Source organism: Gallus gallus, chromosome 6 (assembly GCF_016699485.2).
Source record: "Gallus gallus isolate bGalGal1 chromosome 6, bGalGal1.mat.broiler.GRCg7b, whole genome shotgun sequence".
NCBI lineage: Eukaryota > Metazoa > Chordata > Aves > Galliformes > Phasianidae > Gallus > Gallus gallus.
The window spans coordinates 16,512,066-16,534,718 of NC_052537.1; the positions used below are offsets into that span (position 1 = coordinate 16,512,066).

Below are 22,653 nucleotides of genomic sequence, written 5' to 3' on the forward strand. Positions count from 1 at the left end.
ATACTTTTTCTTTGTAAAATCTACCTTTATAGTGTGAAGAGAGGTGCTTTTTTATTTTGTTTCCAGGATCATCTACAGGCCTACATAGTTTGCATGTGCAAAGAAGTTGGATAACAGATGTATTTCGTGAGAAATAAAGCAATGTCAGGTTTTCCCACCACACAGATGATGATAAGCTTTTGTTGTCAAACTGTGGAAAGATGTCCAAAGGGAGATCTGTATGAAGACAGTACTTATCATAACATAACCTCCACAGAATCACAGAATGGCCTGGGTTGGAAGGGACCTTAAGGATCACAAGGCTCCAACCCCGCCACAGGCAGGGCCACCAACCTCCACATTTAATGCTAGACCAGGGTGCCCAGGGCCCCATCCAACCTGGCCTTGAACACCTGCAGGGACGGGGCATCCACAGCCTCTCTGGGCAGCCCGTTCCAGCATCTCACCACTGTCATAGTAAAGAACTTCTCCCAGACATCCAACCTAATTCTTCCCTCCTTCAACTTAAAATCATTTCCCCTTGTCCTGCTGTTATCTTCACTTTCAAAGAGTTGACTCCCCTCCTGTTTGTAGGCTCCTTTTAGATATTGAAAGGCTGCAGTGAGGTCACCCTGCAGCCTTCTTTTCTCCAGGCTGAACAAGCCCAGCTCCCTCAGCCTGTCTTCACAGGGGAGGTGCTCCAGCCCTCTGAAGCTGCAGGAGGCAGTGCAGATATTTTCTTGTGTTTGCTGCTAACGGGTAGAAAAATATCATTCTATCCTTGGGCAGTAATAGCTGACAGAGAGGAAATTAACTCTCTTTGATGGTTGTGAAATCTGGTGCCTTCTTACACTGAAGTTTTCGTTTCCTGCATCTGGTTTTGAAAAATTGGTTACACCAGGTTTTTAAAAGTGCCACACTGGGCAAGGCATCTTCAATTCACCTTGGAGAGCACCTTGCTGCTCACTGCTGTTGCTTTCATTTGGAAGGGCATGGTCTTCTCAGTCCTCAGCTCAGCCTCTCTTTAACAGGACAGTGTGGTGCACCAGGCTGAGCAGCGACACATGACAGAGGTTCTTTTTCCTTCTGGAGCTTGTGGCCAGAGGCTAGTTGAAGTAGTGGTCAACACAGAAAGAAGAAGAAAAATGGGAAAATCTGGCTGAAAAATAAATAGGATATTTTTCCTAACTAACGGTTCTTCAATCTTTATGTCTGCAGTTTTGGTTAATTTTTGGTCGATTAAGTTATTCCTTTGGCCTGAAGAGTCACAAATGCTTTTTTGCATCCTCCAGGGTTCTAGCAAGCATGCAAAAGTGAATTAAAGTCAAAGCACCAGAGTCAGATCTGCTTCACTGTAATTTCCTGAACTGGAAACTGCAGTAATGCAGATGTTGAAGCGGATCAGACACCCTGGCCAGAGAACGTTCAGAAGATGTTGCTGCCATACGCTGTCAGGCACACATGTTTACATGATGTTTCTTCTCTCTCCCCAGGTTGGTGCTGTTTTCACTCAGTCTGCATCTGATATAACACAGCTCTTCTTAGACTGTGCATACGCTTGTTGAGGTAAGGAAGAATTGATATCAAAGATAATTTTGGGCTGAGTAGCATGGTAGATAATGGGGACAGAATTCCAATGTTGTGAGTCATTTGTTCAGAGTGTTTATAAAAGTCATAAGAATACTTTTCTGTGACTTAGGACATTAATTTTTTTTCTACATTATTATAGTTTAATGCCTTATGCTTTCTTGATTGCTGTTTATGGAATGCTATAAAGTACAAGTAATCAATAGAAGCTGAGTAGTGACTCTTCATGTTTTCAGGCCTGTGTTATCTGTGAGGTGACTTTTTTTTCTTGGTATTGTCACTGTATCATACATCTTAGAGTCTGTGCTGTGTGTCTGTAGTGCTGTATGATAGTACTGAAGTGCATCAGCATTTACTTCCATGTACAGATAGCAAGACTGCGATACAGAGAGAAAATAAAAGTCGACTCGTCTAGCTTTTGGGCATGGTTTCCTGGGTAGGAATGGCTGTAACAACTTCACGTGTGGTATAGCTGTTAGTATATTAGGCCTAAGGTTGTTTTAGATTTTAGCCTTTTTAGCCTTTCTGTTTGGTACAATATGCTTTTCTTTTGTACACAGTTTTTCAAGAAGTAAGGATACAAAAATGAAGCAGTAAGCTTCTCCAGAGTGCATCAGTAGTTATTTTTGGCAGTAGCTTCCTGTACTTTCAAAAGAAGAAGTGTTTATTATGTTTTAAGTGACTTTATCCTCCAAACTTTTGTGGGTTGACTGTGCACAAGATAGGGAACTGCCACAAGTTCCTTCTCGTTTGTTGCATTGATATTTGTATTCTTCCCAAGCATGAGTGTATCATGTACTTACCCAGGCCTTTCTTAAATTACAGAGTAATAGATCTGTAATGCTGGATAAAGTCCTGCTCTGTTCAGGGCACGTGGGAATGATTCTGAGGCTGTTGTGAAACAAAACACTAAGTCATGCACATCATTGAAAGATCGAATTTTGGAATGAAGATTTGCAACATTCTGCCAGAATAGAAAAGCTTCTTGCACGTTTGTGTCTTCATTCTCCAGATGTCTGAATTCTTTCCTTCTTAATCTGACTTCCCTGTTCCTCTGTTTCCCCTCTGTAATCTAGATAGCTTAGAGGAGATGACGACAACTAAAACAAAAAGTCTTAGCACAGTGTAAGAGTTAAAGCATTCTTTGTGGTTGCTGGAGTCAGCTCCTGGAGTGTAATGTCAGAACAATCTATTTAATTTCTCATCATCTTCTGGGAACAGTGGTGGTAATAAGAGATCATGACTTGTTATCTTCCAAGCATTCCCTCAGAAATACATCCCTGCTAGCTTATCAGCTGCTGTGGTGGACCTTGTCTGGTACCAGAAAGCATACATCTTCCAGGCCTTTGGGATGCGCCCATTTCATGTTTCTGTGTACCTCTCCAGTTAATCAGTTTGCTTCAAAAGGGGAAAATTAGTAATGAGCAGTAACACTTGGGTTGGCTTTTTGTACAGCTCTTTGTGTTCGATGCATCTTGCTGTTTTTGGATTGGAGTTAGTCATCACTAAGTGTGGTGTTCCATCATTTGGGACAGGCATTGCAGAGTTCACCATGATTCATCTAATGTGATTTTTAGCAGAACAGGATAATCTACGTTAAATTTTGAAGTTTTATGTTAAACCCGATGTCACTTTTCAGCAGGGATAGGCTCCTTAAATCTTCCTGTTACATGCTTTAGAGGAGTTGCCGGGACGGTGACATCTGTGCTTACTGTATAAGGCTGGCTACTGTTTCAGGAGGTGATTTGTGCCTTTATCCAGTGTCTCTTGGTAGAACAGGGTGCAGCCCCCACAGTTTTCTGCAGAAGGTTTTATAGGATGACAGTAACTACTGGCATTGCATGTGGGCTTTGGTTCTCCATCCCTTCCCCTTAACTTGTGAATTCTTCTGACGTGCAGAGTGCTAAAGCCAGGCCTTGGTGATCCTTGTGGGTCCTTTTCATCTCAGGATGTTCTATGATTCTTTGTTGGTTGCAACTGAGGGGAAATTGGTGGTCAGCCATGCCATTAGCTTGATAGGTAGGCATAGATGACTGAAGAGGTTGAATTGTGGCTTTAGTGAGTGGGTAAGGAATAGATATTCTGCTTCTGACGGTATCTTGGAGATCCTCTGGCCTCAACCTTCCCATAGAATTACCATATTGACAGGAAGGGGTATGATTTCTCGTTACTATCTCCCTCTTTGTTTCTGTACCCATTCCTTTCTTTATAATTTTTCTGTAAAGAAGTAACATAAAACCTCCTTTGAAATTTTCATATTTTTAATAAAATGAAAGGGAGGTGCATAGGAGCCTCATTCATCACCTTTTGTCACTGGACTTGATTTGACATTTGAGACTACAGGAAAACTTTGGCAAGTTCAATGATTCCCGTGTGGGGGTAATAAGAGAGAAAAAAGCTGTCAGTTGAAAACAGCAGGAGCTGCATTAGCAAATATAAATTAAACAGATGGCTAAGATACTACAGCTGTCGCATAGAAGCTCCAGGAAGATCTTTAGCTTAGAACTGCAGGAGGCTGTTTTGAAAGGAAAGATGAAAACAACAACAAAGCGAACTTCAGCGTGACGAAAGAGACAATAGAGGCATTCAGATGACTATATGAGACTGATTTTTTTCTTCACCTCTTTGCATCTTATGACTCTAAAATTAATTCAGGATCAGCTATTCTAACGTCACATTGCAGATTTCCATACAGTGGGTTTGTTTACTAGTTTGCAGGTACGTTTTGGTAGTCTTGTGTGAGATACTGGCTCTGACATATATCCCAGGAAGACAGGAGAAATGTGACACGTTCATACCATTTTGGTCTTTAACTACTTGTTTTACAGCTTTTTCAAGAAAAAGATCTTATTGAATAATTGTTTTTAAATAAAATGTGTGTGGAAATGAAATGTTAGAAGTGCTGATATTTTGCTAAAGGTGGCACTTGCATTTAAAATGTTCTGCATATTTCATCTGAAGATAACATTTTTCTGATCAACTTTCAGCTACAAAGTAAGCATTCTCTTCCTTTGCAAAAGAAGTTATAAACCAGCATATAAGTATGCTGGTGTTTAACAGATATGGGCAAATGGAATTTCAGTGCTGTTTTTAGAGGCCAAAGGGCAAGTTGTTTCCAAATATACATTTTCCTCAGTTAGGACTGCTGATTTCTCTTAGATACTTTATATGTAATTGGAGACTGATCTGCTGCCTTCCCTTCAAAGATAGCGGAAGAAATGAACTGCAAAATAAATGCAGCTGCATTTGAATCCCCTGTTTTACAATCAAAGCAATAGTGCATGCAGATGAATATCTAGACGTGCTGATCAATCCCCCATTCAGTTTGTGTTTTACTTCATAAAGAAAAAAAGTGTATTTATGGTTGACTTTTAAAACACTGCTTAATATGCAAGAAATTCTTGATTTTGGGTTGTACTGCAGCCCTTTGTGCAAAATGAATACATCTTCAGTTGTGTATTTTTTTTTTTTCCAAATTGTGTTGTTTATTTACCATAAAATCCTGCTTGCAGATAGCTCTAGGTCTGTACTTCATCTATAGTAAGCTGGGCTCCTCGTGTAACTCTGCATTTCTTTTGTGATTGCAGCTTCATACTTCAGTATAGAACAGTACTGCTGATAATATCAAGTAACTGTCATTTCTATTCTGGAAATTTCAATTCTACCCCTGCAGAAACTTTGGAGTAGTTGTAAAACTTAAGAAAAGTAAGAGCAAAAAGAGCCCTTAACATGTAAGCATATTCCCTTTCTAGCATGCAAAAGTGGAAGAAACAAAGTTGGCCTTGAAGTGTATTTGAACTTGAGAATGATAAATGTGAGATATCTGTCAGTGGTGGTGGGACATTTCTGAGTAGGTGACCTCCCACTGGGAAACCTGGCCTCAGCCTTCACATATTTGCTGTTAGTCTTTTTGTCCAGTGTTTTAGCTACAGTTCCATGACACGCTCAGCAAGGAAGCAGTTTTGCATAGTCAAGGCCTGGTTCATACAGAAACATTACACGTTCAACTCTGCAAATTCTGTCAGCTCTGTTCCTGGGAAGAAACCAAGGAATTGGTCGGTGTGATCAGAGGCCAAAGCCGGGGCAGAGGGCAGGAAGAAAGGGAAGGAGCTGAAACAGAGAATTAAGTGGAACCGGAAGAAACAGTGGGGCAGGACAGTCTTGCTTGTAAACGTGGATAACCTTAAATTTTTCTGCTGAGTATTCTAAAGACAAGAATGAACTTCTTCAGCTGGAAGTGTAGTTACTGTGTAATGCTTTCTTCTGTACTTGGTCTTCATGTAAACCTCTTGGTAGTATCAGAGGAGGATGCTGTGGAGGATGGAGGGATAACACAGCTGCCATGCTGTAGATAGAGCAAATGGAGTATGCTCTGACCTATGGCACGGAGCTAGTGGGGAGAATGTCTTTATAGTTTTGGAAAGTGGGCCGTGACATAAGTTTTCATGTCATGTAAAGTGTTAATATCTAACTCGCAATTGATTAGGAACAGCTGCTTACAAGCAAAATGTATGCTAGTGGGAAAAGAAAACACGATCCAGTTTTTATTTTATGCTCTCATGACAAGAAAGTGCTGCTTAACTGAAAGCAAGGAAGCCCAGCATTTTAGTACTACAGCTTTGGTGTACAGCTTAGTTAACTGCACAGCTTTCTTGTCATTTGGCTCTCATTTGAACCTTGGCTCAAAAAGAACAAGTCTGGTTTTTTGGTCAGTGCTATTCTGCATACTTCAGTGACTGAGTAAAAGTTGTGGAGAACATGTAACAATTAGAAATTACCACTACTTTTTATGCTTTTTGTTTGAGAGATGTCACATAAATAATTTCTAGGTAAAACAGTGCACTGAGTAGTTCTGTGGGCTGTGGATTCTATACTTCTAATGTGGTAAATAATACATTACTGACTAATTTATTGTAGCTAATTTGTCTTAATAGCAGAGAAGATAGAGTTTCGTGTTTTGCTTTAAAGTAGATTTCACTTTACCTTTCAATGGAAAGTAATTGAATACTGCACAGATCTTGTTAGTGAAATCCATCTTTCATATGGAAAACATTTTCCATATTGTTAAGTAACTTACATTTTAAGTAACTTATTGTTAAGTAACTTAACTATGGCAATTTCTATCTTTGGATTTTGAGCTCTGTTCCAGGTTCAGGCATGTCTGAACTGAATCAGTTTTTGGGAAAACATTTAGCTAGTTCCTGACCTGAAATATGGAATATGGTTCTGCCATATTGTGTTACACCATTGTGCATGTGAATGCTGGAAGACTGCTACTGCAGATGGATATGGGCACATCCATTGAGGAAAAAATATAGTGATCTGTAGGGATGAAGCCTTCCAGAGATGTAAGAGAGCTTCCTTTCCTTCTGTAAGCAAACCCTTAGGTGATAAGAATTTCTGCACTTTCAGCAAGATGTGTGAATACTAAAAGGCAAAGTGTCAACACTCTGCTGCTACTGCAGACTCAGGATGAGACTAAACATGACTAGAAAGAAAATGGCTACTGGTCACTTGGGAACTTGATGTGACAGCACCTCTCTACCTTTATTAGGGTACAAATAACTGAGTACTTCATGTTGCTCTAAACTTGCATGAGAAAGTTGGGGTTTTGGAGAGAAGATGGTAATGATGGCATGCTTAGAAAATGACTCTGACATAAACTAGTTTCTTGTACTGCAGTCTGTTCCTTACAGTCATAAAAATCATTTCTAGGCCTTCATTCTGGCTGTTAGTACTCTGTTCTTTTCCATTTGGCAGAATATAACTGACCATGGCTTTATCTTAATGCTTTTTATTTCTTCAGCTTCTTGCTACTAAGAGGAAAAACAATAACCTCCAGATTATTTTTTATAAGAAAAAACCAAAAAGTTTTACTTGACATAAGTCAAGTGCATTGCTGCTAAAGGGGTCTCTTCACGCAGGGCCCTGTTTCTTCTAGCTAATTAACGTGAATAAATGAATGCAGAGAATTTGTATTGTGGAAGTGATAAATGCACATCCTTTATCTGCAGTCTCCAAAATGCGCTGACCAGAGTTGCTGTTCAGGGCTTTGCCAGCATAACCGAGATTTGTTTAGATTCTGCAGAAATTACCTTGGTTGACATACTGTATCCTACCCAGTTTGATACAACTGAAAACGCACTGCAGCCAGTAAAACATATTTTTTTTCAGGGAACTGGTATTAGCTGTTCTGGCAAAAAAACCGTTTTGCCTGTGTAAACCACATCTCGACTAGGCAGATTTGTTAGTATAGCTATTTTAGCAAAGCCTTTCTACTGTAGAAAAGACCTTATTGATAATACTGTGAGGTTCCCACAGTAGATGAAAGGCACAATACAAAGGGCTTTACAAACATGAATTAAGCTTCACAACACCCTTGTAAAATAAATCGTTCTTCTAGCTTGCCAGTGTCTAGTTTCTTTTAATATGAGATGTTTTATGGGGATAAGAAGGAAGGCAGGAAGATTCACGGTTGAGGGAATTAATGCCTGGTAGCATTGTAGCATCGATAAGCTAAACACATTTCTAACCTCTCGGAATCCTCTGATAGCTCTGCCTGAGGTTTAAAACATCCCAGTATTTTGGAGTGTCAAATAGCTACTGGTTACTGGTTTAGCCTGATCTTTGATAGTATGAGTAGTTACAGTGTTTGCACTTGGCAGTTCCTTTCATCTTGAAAACCTGGAGCTGGCTTTTGTGTATGTGGTGTTCTCATTAATGCTATGTTTAACTACAGTTCTGTCTGACTAAACCACGGACTGTGAGAGTGTGTAGTTCTGGGTATGAACAGGTTATGCAGTTTAGGGATCTCAAAGGGAATGGGAAGAGAAACAGAACTACATTTATGTACAAGAGTAGCTTTAAAGTCTAGTGATTCAAAAGTTAAGAGATGTTTCATATTGATGTTGTGTATGTGGCCTTACTTCAGACATTTTTATATGTTAATTATCATGCAGTCTTTAATTATGTGATTAATTATATGATTGCATTCTATTTATTCCCTTTCATCTTCTAGAGAATAAGGAACAGAAGAACTCTGCCAGGATGTAGGTTAGTTTTCTCTTTTACCATTCACCAGCATCACTTCTGAATTCAGCCTGTGAACTCTTGGGGCAGGTCCATGCGTTTCAGTAGTCCTCTGTCAAACACCATGTTCTGGATTCTGTATTAATATGCCTATCAAAGATTTAAGCAAACTGCAATTTATCCTCTTCCCAGTTCCAAACTTGAGTAAATGTTTTCAAAAACAAGGTACCCTTCCTCTCCAAATGTAGTGAGGGACTTACTTTTGAAAAGCTGGCACAGATCCCCTAAATTCTGGAAGATAATGGAGGCATCTAGGCTGAGTCTGTTCCCTGTCCTAACCCTTCCTGCATGTTAGAGGAAGTTCCAATATCTGTTTGCCAGTATGCTTGATCCTCCCAGAGCTGCATGATCTATTAGTAGTATTTTTGTGCTCTGTTTCCACAGCAACCGCACACTTTCCCCTCCCCCCCAAAGGTGGCTGTTGCTTTGAGAATTAGACCTGTGGAAAAGCTTGGCCTTCCTGTTACTGTGCTGGCATAGGTCATGAGAGGGGTGGGGAGAATGTGACCATCACTGAAGCTGCTGTGGTTATGGAGTGACAGGGGAACAAATGAGTCCTACTTAATTGTGGGTTCAGTGTTACTAAAATAATTGTGTTGAAAATGTTGGCTCATTCTGAGCTCCGTGAATGAAAGTCTTGGAATTGTGACATTAGCAGTGATCATTTTAGCTCTTTGCACATACTCTTGTAATCATGCAGGACCCATGTCCTCTTCATGCATGTGCTCATGCACAGTACAAAACCAGATGTACATTCTTCTGTGTAGCTGCTCATAGGCACTTCTTGTGTGCATGTTACATTAAGAAGCCTAGTCTTCTGTCAAAGTGTTCATTGTAGTATTGTAGGGAAGGGAATTGCTGTGTTTAATTGCTCCACTGAAATAGGAAATAAACATTATGCTACCTCTTTTCTTATGTTAATAAAGCATGACACCTCCTGTGGTAGCAAGACTCTTTCAGACTCAAGTATACATGCTAGTCTGAACATTTTCTGCTGCGTGGAAGACTAACAAGGTTTCAATTTATAAAGTATTTCCATAGGTCAGTTATTTGCCCTTTTTTGTTATTGTTTAAAAGGAGTGAGAACAGAAACATTATATGACTGCATACCATACAAGTTGAGTATATAATTAATATTGGATTCTGGAATTTCCCTTCCTTTAGAAGTGAATAACTAAAGCAGTATCTTGTCATTCTTAGGCTTTTACAGGAAAGGCTTCTGTTTGATATACAGTGTGGTGGCTGTCTACCATTAGTGTTTTGGTTCCTAGTAGTTAGGATGCCAGTTTTGTTTCCCTCAGAAAGAATTGTAGGTTGAAGTGTTGATGACCAAAATCCATTTCTAGTGGTTGAGGCCACATGATCTGGGGTTATCATGGAAAGGCACAATGTTTATAGCCATTTTCACGGTGATAAGGCCAGAAATTTACCAAATCTTATCCATTTAAAATGTAAAAAACTGTTCAGTGTTGAACACGCATGTCACAAATGTCACGTATTTACAAAGACAGAAATTAAACTATCATGTATTAATTTCTAGTTATAAACACATCTAGGTACACGTTTCTTGTTAAAGATCTCATAGTTTGAAAATGAAGACCATTTCAGTACTGAACCTTTTAAAAATGATGACAAGTCTTGCATCACTTGATTTTAGACCTGTTTCTGGTTATATATGGCTCTTTCTGACAGCACACTGAAGAAACCGCACATTTTACTTTACTTGAGAACTTGTTTATTAAAAGACCAGGGTATAAAGTTCCACAACTGTTTAACATTCAGTAATTTACCATTAAGCTGCTTGACACAAGTTAAAATTTATGTTAATAGTGTCTTGATTAAACGGCACTCATTATCACTCACTGAGATATGGCCGAATCAGTTTCCTAACAGATGTCTCAATAAAGGAGCCATCCTACTATAGCATGTCCAAATTAAGTTGAATGTGTTGCATTAATGTTTTTCACTTATATAGCATCTTTCATTTCAGAGCACTTCACACAACCATGATTGATATTGGGAAAACAGATTAGGTTAATATTATGACCAAAGCAAATGTATAGGTTTAAAGAGCTACAGGACATTTTGTAACTTCAACAGTTGTCTTGCAATACAGTTTTTAATGCTTGATACAGTATAGTTATGTACTTCCTTCCATGGAACTCTGTTAATGTAGCTTGCAGAAGGTCTGAGTTAACCCTCGAAGGGTTGGAACAGGTGCCTCTGGAGATGCAAAATATTTCAAACCTCAGCTTTGAACTATTTTTAAGTAATCTTTTCCAGCCAGTCCTACACTCTTCAGGGCTCTTCATGCCTTTCATCTTTCATTTTCTGTTAAAATTGTTTTATCAACATAGGAAATAGTTGTGATTTCCCATCTCTCCCTTAAATTACTCTTTTGTGCCTACTTGCAACGTCACTTAAAACTCCTGTCATATAGACTGTGCCAAAGTAACTGGTGATTCAAGTACAGAACATAGCTTTTTCCATATGCAGAGTTAGGATCGCAACGAGGAATAAAAACATTCCTCCTTACGTCCTCACCATTTGCTTTTATATATTTTACATATGTAGAAAAAGCTAATCCCACTCATATTGTGCATATGCAAATCTAAAGATTTTTTTCTGTATTCAGTTTCTGTGCCTGTAATGCATTTTTCCAGCTTCCATTTTACAGCCTCTACAGCCTTGGAAATTGTGTTATAGTTGTAATATAGTGCAAAGCAAATAAAAAAAACTCTAAACAAGTCACTGCCTAATTTTTTCTGCTAAAGAATTAGACTAATCACATTTTACATTTACTTAATGGTTACATTTATTGATCGTATTTTACAGATTGTGTAACTGAGAGCAGACCCTGAAGGCAATTTGCCCAAGATCCCAGTATTTCCTGTAATTCTGGTTGTGTTTTCCTGATTTGATTTGGAATATCCAATTAAGAATGATATGTAATTTCATAGATGTGTGATGTATCAAGTTTGTGGCTCATCTGATAACATTCAGGCTCACCATTTCCCTCTGCTGCATGCACCTGGCTGGATTTTCTCGTAACTGCAACTCATTTTATTGTCAAATTTTCCCAAACTTAATCTGAAGTGAGTCATGTATTAAGGTCAATGGCCATGTCGTATTACGAGATGAATAGTTCAGTTGGATCTCAGCCATTCTTGAAAGAGATGAGTACTTTTTCCAAGTTTTAAAACTATTTCTTGCATTTTTGAGCCTTTATATAATTCAAAGACGGGGAGGGAAGGGAATTTTTTTATATGAAGGATGTAATATTTCATTGCCGAAGGCAAATGTTAGAGAAGCTGAGGAGCAATGGGGAGCAGGCCGTGCGGAGGGCATGGTTTTGTAATGATGTCAATCGCTGTGCATGTAGTGTGCAGTGCAGGAAGGGCTGTTTGTTTGTCTGTTGGTTTTCAGAGAACTGCTAGTCCTAGGCCCAGCTGGATACAGCCATAACATAGCAGGCAGTAAGCTACGTATGCGAATCTCCTTCATAGCGCTTTGCAATGAAGGGAGGTTGCTTGTTCCTTTCTCAAAGCCTACATTCTGCTGTTTGGGCTGTGAGATGAGTGGAGGAGGGGGACTGTGGCCGTGACAGCTTCTGCCTCCTTTGGCAGTGCTTGTTGGGGTCAGCTGGGTAAGCTGGCAGACTTACCAGGGTCTTCAGAGCGTTCCCCTCCTGACCCCTCTGACTCCTCAGTCCCTGCAGTCTGTCGGTGGCACTGCCCGTGGGGAGCTGCTAGCTGTGAGAGAGCTTTGGGCTTGATTTACTGCTGGTGCTATAACGTTTAATGGAAGTGAAAGATACGGCAAGTGAGAACTGGTGAGAGAATCATAGAAGCCTTTCTGAGGCATTAATGGTCCTCCTAGTGGAGTCCTCTTACATTATTCATGCCCTTTGAGCCAAGCTGAGCACTCTTCACTCCTATAGTAGAAGGTAAAAGGAAATTAACCCTGTGGTGATATATTGAAAGTTTCTTGTCAAAGTAATAATTTTGACAGTGTGTTGAGGGAATGGAAGCATATCTGAAAGGGGAAAAAACTGATTTCAACTCTGAACTGATGTAAGAGTGCTCAAGAGTACTCTGCAGAGAAGAAATACAAAGAGCACTTGAACTTACATACAAGGTCCTGAGGTCCCTCTGTAGCTTTCCCATCCTCATCAAGTATGTCTTCCAAGTATCAAAAGGTATACCTTGTAGCTGCAAGATGAGCTAGTACTCTAAGCTTTCCAGCTGATGCTAAGAAAAACTTTGCCATGGAAGACTTCGGCATGTTCAGATTGACTGTAGTAGCCAAGACTTCTCAATGATTTGTAGATCAAGTATCAGAAATCTGTCATTCCAGCCTGGCTGTAGTAGATGTTGCTGTGTGTATGACTGTTTCTTTGAACTTGTGTGCTTTTTCTTAGGCAAAGCCATCATGTTTAGAGTTCTTGTTTTTTCCTGTTCCCATCGCATCTTCTACCTCCTGTTTTTAACTTATCCCATTGTTATGTACAGTTGGACTGTGTGCTCAAGGGAGCTTTTAGGAAGGGCTCAGAAACAGGAGGCTTTTAATGCAATGGATCTATATAGGTAATTGATCTGGGATATTTGTGCTGAGGAGGTTTCCTATATCCAGCTTTTACTCTCTGTCCATTCCTCAGCTCCTCTGAGGTTTGACAGCAAGTATCCAGAATGTCAAACAGATTATGGCAAACTAGCAGAGAATGACCTCACTCAGCAGCTAAGAGCAACTTTGGGAAGGGAGCAGAGAAGGTGACTGTAAATAGTGTTCTTTGCTGGTGCACAAACTTTGATTTACTGTATGTACCTTTTGTAGGTAGGACTAAAATATGTTACTTCGGAGGCAGGAGAAGAGAACTCACAGTGGAAAAATCAGTATCCATGCCAAGCACTGACTGACTTCTCAGCACAGAACACAGGTGCCCAGTGCATTCACAGGCTTATTCCTCCTTTTTCCTTTTCCTCTTACAGAAAATCACGCTCAGGGATGATATGTTAAAAGTTATTTGTTATCTAGAAGCCTAAGCTCTGTGACTTTTAGGTAAAAAAGCATTCTGCAAATTTAACTCTGGAAAGTTTGTGTTTTATGGGCTGGAGGGAGTTGCTTTGTTTGTATCAAGAATTTATTCGTGCCAAGAATTTGATGCGTTTGCCACCTGACATAAATCTTAATGATAATTTGGTTAAAAGACTGTGCTTGGAATGAAGAGGCTCAGTGCACAGTGTATCTCTCTAGACTCTGGCTTTCAGGAGAAATTAAAGGTGTTCGGGCAACAGTAATAAAAACAAAAAGAAAAATGATGCACAAAACATGGTGATTATTAGTGCTAAAGTGGGTATCATAACCTCCTCCTTAAAGGGCTCTTTAAGATAGAGTGAAAGAAAACAATAGCTGTGAAGACTTGTGAAGGTTGTTCTTCCAGGACTGTGCTCTTGATTGTGCAGCCTCATAGCTGCATGAAAAATGAGCTGTTGCTGTTTTACCCATTCAAGGCTGCTGAGCATTTCTTTTTGCTGGCAGATACAGCTGCTGGATACTGTTGAAATCCAAATGTTACTAATGGAAGCTTTTGGGTGATGCTGAGAAACTGTATTGAAAGTTTTGTTTTATTTTTGAAGTATGCTAAACATTTAATAGTTAAGCAGCTACACTCTTTGGCATTGTTCATTTAGGACATATCCTTACAACCACTGCTGCCATAGCAGATGTTTTTTTTAACATGGTGTTGTTGCTACAGTGTCAGTCAGTACCTGTGATCTGTAACAATTGCAACGAAAAAGATGCCAGAAGATCCAAAAAGTCTCTGTGGAAAGGCATTGGCAGTCTATGTTTTTCCACTGCCTGCTTGTAGCCTTATGAGACAGGGCTTTTTGTAGTATATCTGCTCTTGGTTAATTTTGTGAATGATCTCTGTATTGCTTTATGGGGAACTTCTGTCCTTCTGTAGGTAATACTTGCAAATTCCATATATGCTGCCAGTTTAAAGAAATCCTGGTTACAGCCTCTTTAAAATGACACAATGTGGTGCAGTCAGGCAGGAGCTCCGTGCCCGCCCCCAGCACAGTCAGCAGTGGTGGGGTCCCCGTTCACCTCCACACATGGGCAGGAGAGCCCTGCTGGGATTTCAGTCCAGCTGCCATATCCTTCCCGTGGCAATTGGGAAGGTGCCCGCCGGGCTGTGAGGGGTAAGGTGCCGGTCGGGGACTTGAAACAAAGCAGCTGTGTGCTTAGCCTCCATTGCAGTCAGTAAATGGGAAAGTGATTGGGAAATAAAAAGCAGTAGTCGGAGCATGAGAGAGCAGAGAAGCACCACTCCTCTCTGTCAGAAGAAGTGTGGCAGGAAAGTCCTGCTCTGGAGAACAGGTAAGCATTGCCTGGGAAAAACAGGAGGGGGATTGCAGAGCCTGAGTTTCACATAAAGCATGCTGGCTCCGTTTGAGTGTTCGCTGTGCCTGCTATGCCTAATAATGTCGATATTTGTAGAGTTCTAAGCAGGCTTTGAAATTAGAGCTATGTTGAGTTAAGGTAGAGGCCACTGTGTTGCAACTGTTGGCTGAGCATTGATAACAACTTTGTGTACTTTTTTTTACTTTTAAGCTATTTGACCTAAAAGAAAATCTAGGAGTATGATTTTTAATTGATAATTTAATAATTATTGCAGTTTTTTATGGTAAAAATCAGTGCACTGCAGAATGCTGTTGTTTTTCTGCATCCCTATTATTTTTCTTCATGGCCTAATTAAACACATGAAATGAAACTATTGGGCTTGGATTTTTCCTCAGACATGCAGAGAACTACATGATTCCTATTTTCAAACTTTGAACCATGCTTGTAAATTGTTCCAAAGCAAGGAAATGCAAGGTAAAAGGGAGATGAGTATCTCTTATTCAGACTGGTGTGCACACACAATGGCTGTGCCTGGGAAACTGGTAGGGACCAGCACTTTGCACAGCAACACTTGCAGGCACTGGCAGCAGTGAAACAGAGGAAGTTTGTAAAAGGGGTAAAGCAGTGGTAGACAAGTCCAGTACTGCTTGTATGGAAGGAATTGGTTCAGAAGGTGTTATCTTCTGTTGGGTTTGCTGTTCCTTGCTCATGACATACCTCCTCACTGTCTTCCCATCTCTGAACTTCCTGGACTGTTTTCACTTGCAGGTAGGGCTCCCTTCCCTTACGTTTGTCCTATTAGGCTGTATGAGAGACAATAGCAAAGCATCTAAGAAGCACATACAGGTGTATTGCTTACATAGTTGAGTGAGATTTATAGCACTTGGGATTGTGATTGCTGGAGGCATAGCACTGCTTCCCGCGTTTTAAGATATAGTTGAGTGGAGCTTGCACTGGAATGGAACGGCCAGTATGAGCTGGAGGAGCAAATACAGGAGAGAGTGCTTCAGAGTGGTTAAAGTGGGGGAAAAAATCACCAGTGTTTTGACAGGAATGTGTGTACATAGTTAGTAGGAAAAAGTGCTCTTATATCTATATTTTTATCTATGTTCTCATGGGGAAAACTGCTTTCAGTTATCTGTAGTTTTGCATATATTCCTATCGGGATAGTAGAATGTGTAAATATAAACCATCCTTGATACTGAATCTTTGGCACATCATCTGTCTGTCCCTTCAGATGTAACGTACACAGTCCTTCCTTTCAGACAGAGGCTGCAAAAACCAGCTACGTGTTAGTCTTGAAGGCAGCAGTCCCTGGAGCAGCCTCAGCCAGGACCCCTATCTGCACACTGTGACCAGGGCTCTGGGAACAGCCCTCAAGCTCAGACTTGGGTGTTCAGTCATTGTGGGTCCTGGCCGGAGTGGTGTGGTGGGTGTGCCTGTCTCTTCTTTTGTCTCCTGCCTTGTTTTCTGAATAAGGCTTGAAACCACACAGTAGGTGATGTGTCTCCTTGTCCCTTCCTGGCCTGGTCTCCTGGAGAATATGGCTTTTAGATTAATACTATTCTTATGTGAGAATTTCAAGGAAAACCGTAAAGGATTTATATTGGTAGAGCTGTCTGAAACATTTTTCACACTATATCATTTTATGCTCTCTAGAAGATCAAGAGGACTATCCAGAAAATGATTGCTGCTGAAGTTTGGCTAATTATTTTCCAGTTTTGCTTTAGTATTTAATATATTAATGGAGAGTTCACGGAACATATATCTGAAATAAGTCTGTTACTCTAACCCTGTTCACTGGTCAGGTATATTTTGCATTCAAAGGTCATTTATTTCCATCAGAGTGGGATGAATGCAAAATATTGCTGGTGCTTCTATATGTCACTCCTTCACCTTGTCAGAGACATGCTTAACATGATTTTGGCAATAATTCTGTTGCTAATTCTCTTGGGTGTTTCTAGTTCCTAGCTGCTGTACAGCATCTTTAATACTAAATTCAAAATGGCATCTGTGTTTTTGTATGCTGTTCTGCTGCATAGATTTTTTTCTTTCCCCTGTACCTTTAGTACTGTGGTTGAGGGAGGACCTTTTATATTTTGGCTCATATCTTGCAGTTTTCACCATGGTCTTGCTGAGTACCTACATCCACTGTTAGAACAATGCTTGCTCCCGATGGAGGACTACTGGAAGTAGCAAGGCTCAGTGAAGATATTCTCTTTTGATGATCCATTTAGTCTTTATTAGAGACCTCAGCCATTTTGTTTTCATATAGCCATTATCTGATTTTGCTGTTCTGCTGGGAGTGTTTTGAAGTTCTGAAACTTAAACTATTTGTTTTCCTGTGTGTGTGTATATATATATATATATATATATTCTTCTTTTCCATTAGAGCTTGAGAGGAAAAAAAGCTTCCATTTTGGTCACTACCCATTACTCAAGCCCATAATTTGAATTAATATGGAACTTTACAGGTGTGTCTCTATTTCTGAACTGTAACCATATATTTTTTTCTTTCCATTATTTTTCTAAGAGGAAAAAGTCATGTCCTCACTCTCTTGTGACAGAGTGCTGCCATTGCCATTTGGAAATTTGCTGCTAACATCACTTCTTTGAATCAGTGTTTTGATTGTATTGCCCCTTCCTTTATACTCTATTATTCCTCATTAAAAAAAATAAGTAGTAAGTCATCTTTTTTGTGGCACTGTATAGCTTGTTTTGTCTCAGGTCAGCAATAACAGTCTCCACCCCTAACTTTATAAGCTTTCAAAGTCATCACCTTCCTATGTTGCTACTCATGCTTAGGAAGGTCTCTCAAGAAATGTTCAAAATACCTCCAAAAAAAAAAAAAAGTATTAAAAAAAATAAGACCACTGTTCCAGGATGTTTTCTCATCTTCTGTTGCAGCTTTACCTATATATATTTCTGTTTTATCTCTTCTTATCTTTAAACTACACACTCTTTTTTGTTCTGCATTTGTATGTCACACTTCCTAAGACTTTACATCACTGTGGCTGCAGTGATATAATTTACAAACATGTTCTGCCTGCATCAGAAACTGCTACTTTGATGTCTCCCCCAATGCATGTAATGGATCAGAGCATCTGTCCATCAAAGTCCTTCTGCTATCAGCAGTAGCTCTTACTGTTTAAGAAAAAACGATCTGTAGAAGGTGATTAAATTACACTTTTCCTGGATGTTTATGGTGAACCTTCAGGAGCAGAAAACGTGTGCATTGAAGCAGATGAGTTTCTGTGCTTTGTGATGTTTATTAATATTAATTCAAATATGCTTATTATAAATACTAGTATTTCATACTATTCTTAACATCATTGTTAATGTCAGATGAGGACTACCAGCTAATGGTGAAATGAAATTATATAATCTCGAATCAGACAGGTTTTTTTTTTCCCTATGCCCTTGCTGCTGTGGTATCATTGTGTGTTTCTGAGTTTCATTGTGTGTTCCCCTTTTCTTTTGTTAGGAAAACAAATTAATAGCTCTTAATCTGTTTGGTTTCTCCTCTTGACTGTTCTGGACTTTTCTGTGTATTTCTTGAACCCATCTCCTTTGTGATTTTGAGAGAGAGAAAGTGCAAGCAGACTTTACATTGTTTTCTTTGTTATTTCTTTTCAAGCAATTTCAATCCATGACTTCAGTGTTCTTCTGTTGTTGTAGGGTAAAGCAGTAAGAACTGACCAGTGTGTCACGGGAGAGAACATGCTAATTCTTTTTGTACTGCTCACCTTTTAATTCCTTATACATGTTTATATAACTTAATCTGCATTTTGCTGTCACTATTGAGCACTCAGCTAAATAAAGGTGTCTATTTTTTCCTTTTTTTTTAAGTTAGTAATTAATTAATGACCATTTATATAAATATATTTACATAAACAGTATGAGTGTTTATAATTTTCACATGTCAATACTTTGCTTTTAATAACTCTAAATAGAATGTAGCATTCTGCTGCTTCTTCTTAATTCAGTTCTTCTGAAGGGAATATATATGTGTAAATTATTGTTTGGTTTACAATTGGTTTCTATTGCCTAAGTACGTAGTGTTCTCATCACAGGTCATGTGCAGGCTGTTTTGGGTGCTTTGTGAATGCAACACACACACACACAAAATCCTTGATTCCAACTCATTTTCTAGCTGAAGTCAGATTTTATTAATCTAAAGCTCACCGTGCCATCATTTCTTCTGCTTCAGATCACATTTGCTACTACAAGTCTTTAAAATTAATTTTTCTACTGTTGGTTTGATTAGATCAAATAGATACATTTGCTGTTCACTGGTGCTACAGTTTTATCAGCTCTTACTGACAGTAGCTTAGTGTCAGTGTTGCATGCCAGTTTTCATGAATTTTTGTATTCTCTATTTTGTGCTATGGTTTGTTTAATTGAAGGTTCTTTCCATATGGATTAGATTGTTTTTCTCTTAATAGTGAATGTTTGTATTAGAGTCTTAGTAATCCTCTGCATATTACAGATGTTTTCCTACCTCATTAATGTGAAGTTCTCTGGTTTATAACCCACCGTGATCATAGTGCAGTGACTTCTGTCATTCTACTGTGCTTTGGTTTTGCTTGTTTCATTTTTTTCTTACATGGCAGAGTAATTTTCTATCTTTCTTACACCATTTGTCATTCTACATCTGGCTCTTGTGCCCCAGATGTTTCTGGTCTAAAACTGGGACAGAAATTAACCCTCAGTTCGGAAGATCTCAAATGCTATCTTTTTTTACCACTTTAGTAGGATCCAGTGTATGAAGATATTCTTGAGAAGGGAGAAGTTTTGAAAGGGGCCAGGGCTAAGTGACAGCTCTGTCATTTCCACATCCCTCTTCTATGGAGGATACCTGGATAACAGTGGACTGCTCAGATAAACCAATTACCCCAACTGTGTCTCCCCCTATTTTCCTTTACCACCTACCTTGTGGGCATTACTCAGTACTGCTCTGTCCATAGCCAGCTTACAACAATGGCTGTCTGTTATTTGCTCTGGGCTGATCATCCACTTGTCAGCAATTATATATTACTTCCATACCACAGCTTCAAGACCTGCTGCTGTCTTCAGGGCTTGCTTGCTTGTGTCAGGTTGGCTATACAGTTAGTCGTTGTTACAGGAAGTCTGGATGAAGGATGAAAATGAGTAACTGGTGGCAGGAGATAGTTGAGAGAAAAAAACCTAAAGGCAGAATCCTTTCTCTGGAGATTTCTTTTTCCCCACTTTTACCAGTGTCTTCATCTGTCAACATGCTGTGTAATGGGGAATTCTTTGATGCTTGCTGGAGCAGAGGGTCGGTGGGATGGTTCCTCTGTTTTATAGCAGCCAGATGTATGATGCAATATGGGAATGCTTCATTTCTCCAGTGTTGGATTCCTATAGGTGTTGTTTGTCAGTATGGCTGTGAAGACAGATTCTTCATTGTCCTCTTCAGTTCATTTGCTCCAAGGAGCTGTTGCCTGTATCTCTTAACTTGGTGTTAGTGAAAGCCCAGGCAATCATGGTGATGTAACTTCTATTTTTATGTATGTGAGGGCTAGGGAAAGAGTTGCCTAGTTTGTAAGAACTTCATCATGAGCTATTAACATTCCTCTTGACTGATTGCTAAGGGTGCATCCAAACAAGAGGCAGGGCAGCAGTCTGTGGGCAACGTGGGCCATCACCTCAGGCCGTGCTCCACCAGAGCTCTCAGTTCCCTGGCACGGTCTCCTTGGGTGCCCTCGGCCTCACAGGCTCCTTGTGCCTGTGCTTCCTGCAGAACAAGCTCTCCCTCATCCTGGGAGCTCCAGTAGATCGCTAATGAACAGGAAAATGCAAAACGAAGTTCATGATGAATAGCTTTACAGTCCCTTTCTCCCACCCACCCCGGTCTGTCCTGGGAATTTGCTGCCCTGCCCACACAGTGACCAGAGAGGAATCTGGAGGCATTTGCAAGATAATGCCATATCAGATGTTCCGTTCTCACACTTTCCGCTTGTATTTTCAAAACTGTTTACATACTTCCTTTCATTTTGCATGAATAAGCACATCACTCTGGGACTAAAAAGGGGAAAATGCATTTACAAATGTGTGAAGCCACATAACTGTAATAAATTGCTTTAATTACATATGGCGTGTTTAGTTTCTGGAAGCCTGTTGTGCATTTCTGCCTCCAACAAGTAGCCTTTCCTGTTTGCTTGCTGCTGTTTACCAGACTGGCTGTCCTCCCAAAATAATCCTCATTCAAATTCTGTGTTCTCCACTCGACAGACGCTCACTGTTATCTTTTTGATCCTCTGATGCTCAGTATCAACGCGGGTGTTGCTCTGGCAGTCAGCAGAAGGTAGAGATGAGATTTTTCTGGAGTAGGAATGTGGTATCTTACCGTATTTTTAACTGATACCTTTTTAATCTGATTTATAATTTTTGTAGGAAGGTACAAAGTTACAGCTTGAGGCAGAAATGTCTCAATTATAAGTTCAGTTTTTAGGCAACAAGTGAGCACAGGTGGCTGTCATTTATACCACCCTCCTCAGGCAGTCACAACTCCTGGGTACTTGAGCAGCGTTGCTGCATGCTTTTCTGTAGTCTGTTTTTCACGGTAAGTGCCGCGCTCCTTCTGCATTCCTTTTGTTTACTGTTTGAGCTGGTTTGGAAGTCATGCTATCAAAGTGCTTTGGCGTCTTTCTTTTTGGTTGAAAAAAGCTACAGCAATATAAGGTATAATTATGCTATCTTTACCCCTGACTAAGTAATATTTAACACCCTCTTTTCTTGTCCGCTGTTATTTGTATTTGACCTATTTTTTTGTTTGCTTGTTTCAGTCCAGAATTATGAGCATGCTTTTGAACTCTTTCACCCTTCATAGAGTTTTGGAGTTGCCAAGCTCAAATTATTCTGTGCAACAGTCAGGACTAACTGAAGGTGTTGTGGAGCGAGGAAGGGTCTTACTTTAAAGACTGCCAACTTGAAGTTGAAAAGGAAGGGGCAGAGGTTAAAGAGAAGCTTTTCTGTTTTCTATTGATGCCTTCCTCTATCTGCAGTAGAAGAAAACTGTTCAGTTCTGTTGGGATTAAATGCAGAAGAGAACTGACAATCAAATATTCTCTTCCTCTGGAGAATGACTTTTCAGAAGGCTCAGAATCAATATGGGAAGCTAAAGCAACCCTTCACATTATGGTTACCTGTTAGTGCCCATCTCATACCCTCAGCCTTTTCTTAGGAGCTTCTGCCAGGTTGATTCCAAATGTCAAGAGCTAACCTTTGTGCAGTCCTTCACACAACTGCGAAACTGGAAATGTTCGTCTGCTCCTCTCTTGACAGCGCTCTGTTTATGCAGAAGGGAGATAGAGGTTCAGGAAGGAAGAGCAACTTTCTGTAGATGTTGCTGTGCTCTCAGGATATGATGACCATATTAATGAACTCATCAATCACGATAATCTGATTAAATTGATGAGGGAGAGGGAACCAACAGATGATACAAATAGATTATTTTAAGATATATGAGATACACAATTAGTGACTGACTCACTCAGCATTTAAATGGAAGTGTTACACAAGAGGTTTATGGGTAACGAACATAATAAATTAGTGTGTCGTTCTTCTGAG

The 22,653-nt window shown here is 39.8% G+C and overlaps 1 protein-coding gene across 10 annotated transcripts in view; it reads left to right on the forward strand.

Moving 5' to 3' along the window:
* The window catches only part of NDST2 (N-deacetylase and N-sulfotransferase 2), a 128,247-nt gene that overhangs the window by 46,439 nt on the left and 59,155 nt on the right, over nt 1–22,653 (forward strand). For 8 of the 10 annotated variants that reach the window (XM_421613.7, XM_046943012.1, XM_046943011.1 and 5 more), the window contains one exon: nt 1,473–1,545. The gene's annotated coding sequence lies outside the window, so the exon portion shown is untranslated. Of the gene's footprint in view, nt 1–1,472; nt 1,546–14,733; nt 15,037–22,653 lie in introns of those variants that run through there. The other 2 variants (XM_046943013.1, XM_015288328.4) reach the window with 1 other exon arrangement.